The sequence below is a fragment of the Cygnus atratus genome, chromosome 2 (assembly GCF_013377495.2).
Source record: "Cygnus atratus isolate AKBS03 ecotype Queensland, Australia chromosome 2, CAtr_DNAZoo_HiC_assembly, whole genome shotgun sequence".
In the NCBI taxonomy this organism is placed as follows: domain Eukaryota; kingdom Metazoa; phylum Chordata; class Aves; order Anseriformes; family Anatidae; genus Cygnus; species Cygnus atratus.
This window is the reverse complement of record NC_066363.1, coordinates 136,337,106-136,341,793: the sequence shown is the minus strand read 5'-3', so window position 1 is coordinate 136,341,793 and position 4,688 is coordinate 136,337,106.

Sequence of the window (4,688 nt, the reverse complement as noted above, 5' to 3'; positions counted from 1 at the left end):
GGCGGGGGCGGGAAGATGGCGCCGCCGTCCCCTCAGCCGGCCGGGGGAGGGGTATTGGCGGTCCCTAGGTCTTGGGGCTGACCGGCTGAAGGCTGTGCGTGGAGGTCCCGAAGTGGGAACCTCGGGGGAAAAAGCACAGCCCGACCTCTGTCAGAAATCAGTGGGAGCGCGGGCTGGCAGCATCCCACCGCCTTGCTGCCTCCATTGCTTCCACCTTGGTGCTGGCTCCCCTCTGTGCCACCAACGCCGCTGTGGTGCTGCGGCCCTGAGGTCCAGGCCCACCTGAGGAAACATTTCTCACCACATGCACTCATTGTTAAGCCCCATGGGCTCAGAAAGCCTGCTCTCACCTTCCCTCTCCCTCCTCCCTTCCCCTACTAGCCTCTCAGGTCTACCTAAGCAGGGTCCACCAATGAAGAAAAAAACAGTCTTGGATGCTGAGGTGGGATAACTTGCTCACAATATGCTCACACCTCGCACGTCTCAGGATGTGCTGAGTCCTACTGGCCTGCTTCAGCCCTGTGGCCTTGCTGTCCCACGCTTCCACTAGTGAGGAAACAAAACTCAGCAGTGAAGTTCTGCCCTTGAACAGCATTACTAACGCCCTTCTAACACTGAGGAGGGTGTACTGCATGCATTTAATGACTGCCGAGAGAAAACCATGGAGTTCTTTGTTCTTTTCCCATCGTATATGAAGGACAAGTTTAGAAAATACAGTTTTCTGAAGTGGCAATGGTGTTTTATGTATGAAAGTTCACACCTTCAGGTCTTTGTGTTGAAGAAAATTAAGAGTGCAAACTGGTCAGATTAATTTGGTCAATTCACCAAAGGAAACCCAAAAACTACTAAATACAGGTTTGAGCTTTGCTGATTGCAGTTCATTTTAAGTCAGCAAAATTCACTTCTGAGAGGGTAAGACACATGATCCCATAACCATGGGATAATACTCATCTCCCTTTAGGAGGTCAAAGAGCACCCAGCCACTACAAAGAAACATGACTCGAGGTCAAATGGTGCTGTAGCGAGATTCACTCCTGTAACCATCCCTAAGAACTTCTGAGAATTCTGACAAAAAAGTATGCTTTTGTATCAGGGACATCTGACAAAACGAATAGCTTCAATAAGTGCTGGATGATCAAAGCATTTGTGATTCAGAAGTTGGCACATCTCTTTCTCCTGGAAGAGTGCCTTGCTGTGAGGTTAATGTTGCACCTCAAGAGGTAAAGCAAAATCTTCACAATTTCTTCCGCTTGGCTTCAGTAAAAGAAAATTTTATTAGCTCATATTGGAAGGTAAAACATAGAGTAACAAGTCTGGGTCATTAAAGGTATTTTGGGTTTCTTGCCAGACAGATTTTAGCTCCAACACTTTGTAGTGCTCTACATATTCTTATTAGATGTTATCAGTTGAGAAGAAACATGTTGCCAAAAAGAATCAGGATTTATGGCAAAACAATTAGCCCTACCCCAAACATCCAAAGTGAAAATTACTTACCTAAATAAATTATTTTTATTTACTGTCTTAAATGAAGGGTAAAAACAAAAAAAGGTGAATCTTCCTCCTGCCCAAGCACACCTTAACACCTTCTTTCCACAAGGCAAAGAAACTAAGGCCTTGGTCCATGAACAAGGGCAGATTAAAGTCAAGTGGCAGAAGCAGCTGCTTCTTGTCAGGAGTAACTTTTATTGTTAAAAATTATAAAATAATTATTAAAAAAATATGCTAGTAAAATGTTCACATTTACATAGTCTGTGGCTATTTATGTCAGCTCTAGCTGACAAACTATAGCTGTCAACTAGAAGGAAGTTGCTTCCCAAGTTTTTCAGATATCCCCGTTCCTAGGATGTCAAAGTCTGGGGGAGGATGAGAAGCAGGATGATGAATGGCAGAGGATTTTAACTGTTTCAATCATTTGGCTGAATTTCTCAAATACTTTACCAAGAAAAAAGAACACACAGGCTGTACATCAGGTTTTCAATGAAGATATACAATGCAAATCTCTTTTGTCCCATTCATTGCCTCAAGTGACTGGGCTGTTTTTCCCTTCCTACAGGACTGCTGCTACTCATCTGCTCAACAGACACAACTTCTGTAGCAAGTGGACCAGCAAATGCTGCATCAGACTATTGCTCTGTATGGCACTTTCTCATTCTCAGTCCGGAAAGCGCTCTCAGTATACAGTGACTCTGCAGGGAGAAACACATAAAAGAGGTCTGTTGTATCATTCACACACACATGCACACAGAATTGTAAACACCATTAGCTGTCCTGTTCCACGCTCTTAACTTTCTAAATGTCACTTACGGTATGCTGCTGCTGCTTCTTCCTTTTTTTTTCTTTTATTTTTTTTTAATCTAAAAGGAGACATCCACTATATTTAACTTTCTAACTAGACAGCAACCTGCCAGCCATAAACATTGCATTTTGCAGTAAGTGACCCCAGGGGACAGAAGAGCTTTCCTCTTTCTCATCTACCATGACAACAGAAGTCCATTAAATGCCCTGACTACAATGACTACAATGCAGTTTATCTTCTGTCATGTGTGCTACTTCATGTCTTCAGTTATTTGAGGGAAAAATCAACTACTGCTTCAACTTTACTAAGTCAATTTTTGATCCATTCGTATGTAAAATGTTTGGTTTCAGAATATGGATTACAAAGTAATCCTCTGGGATCACAGTTAGCCTGTCTCAAGCATTACTTGTAACACATTGTTCAAATTAGTCTCTTTTGGAAGAGACGGAATTTACCAACAATATTATTATGCTAAGCTTTACTTGAGATCAAATTCAGAAGAGGCAATTTAATAAAGAGTGATGAAAATGTATATGCACTTAATGAAAATGTTGTAAGAGTTCAAGATTCAGAACAATCACCTTAATGAAGTTCTGGGGCTCAGATTTCATTTGCAGCACAGTATATGTAATGTCCCAGAATGTAAGAGATTTACAGTTTCTTAGACCATAAATCTTTAGGAAGGCAGGAAAAACTGCATTAAGCAAGATGTAGCAATGTGTTATACAGCTAAAATATTTGTTTTTATGACTTTGTAAGAACAGACAATGCCCAACCATGTGAAAGTTTGGCATGGAGTGACTCATATTGACTCACTCTTTGCTCTGAATCTCTGATAAACATTGCTATTTTAGTGTCATTTGTATAAATTATTTTATGAATGAATGCAGATTTTTTTATTCAGTTCACATGGTGTTTTTGTTCAATCAATCAATCATCAATGTAAACTACATTTGTTTTAAAATATCAAAAACTTCCTTCTAGGTACAAAGCTTTTTTTTTTTTTTTTATGCAAAGTAGAATGATCTATAGTTATAAAAGACCTAATTTCAAGATTGTATTTAGACATCAAAGGAACTCTCAAGACTTCAATAAAACCAAACAAATGAACTTTGAGTGTTAAGTACCAGTAATTTAAAAAAAAATAATAAAAAAAATAAAAAAAACAACACTTAAAAATAAAAATAAAATAAAATAAAATAAAATATTTTAAAAATGAAAACCTTAGCACTTCAGAGTTTTCAAGCAGTCTGTATGTACCCATTAACATTCACATGTCACCCAGGAGCTGCCCCTACTTCAGAGTGGTAAGAAAGAAAGAAAGAAAAAGAGCAATTTAAGGTGATTTACCCATGGTTACAGAGGTTAGTGTTCAAGTGAATGTGAGATTTCAGAAGTTCCTGACAACCTTCTCATGCTCAGACAACCTTCCCATCAACCAAAGTCCGTTTTTGGGGAGTGGGAGTAGGAGGAGACAACGGGGAGCAGGGTAGGTTTCCTATGCCTCCTGTTTTGATAATTCCAATTTTTACAATAACTGTCCTGACTGAAAGAGTTCAGTTCCAATATTTGGCTGGATTCTCTTCCAGCTTCTCATCACACCTTTTATTAGTCCTCTTTTCCAGCTGCTGACTTGGAAGCAGGGTTCTATGTGGAAAGCAAAGTTGGAAATAAAAGTTTGCTGAAAAGAAAGTTTTTGAAGTCTGACAACCACTTATGTACTTGTGTAAAATTCTTGACACAAGTAAAGAGGTATTCACTGCTTTCCCCTCTTTAGATTTAGTTAGAAAACAGAGAAAAACAGGACTTTTTCAGAGAAAAAAGTCTCACATTTACAGGCTGGGCAGCATGTAATAGTGAATGAGAGTTGTGTGTCATATGAAGAGAGATTACAGTTTAGGAGGATAAGAAAAAAGCAGACAAAAACAGAGAAAATTAAAATGTTTTATATTTAACATTTATTATTTTACCATCTAAAATGAATGTAACTTAAAATAAAAATGCCCTACCTGTTGCTACCTGCCTGATACAAGTCATGTTAACACCAGGGAGAAAATAATTCAAATGCTTGCATCCAGGACAATTCTAGTAGCCCACTGTGGTCTACACAAACTAAAAGAAATATTATTATGCTATTCTATACAAATCTTACATTTCGATGTTTTCAAGAAAATTCATGCTTTAAAAGTTTGCGCTTCTGCCATTAAATAACAATTTATACAGTGCTTATAAAAAGGACTGCTCAGATTATCACTTCTGGGAACAGTATTTCATACCACTGTAACTAAAAACTTGCATCAAGTTACTTGAGGTACCTTATGCATAAAAAAGGGCATTTTTTAAAAGTAGTGTCCACGTGTCATGGCAACACTTCGAGTTACCTTAACTGCTG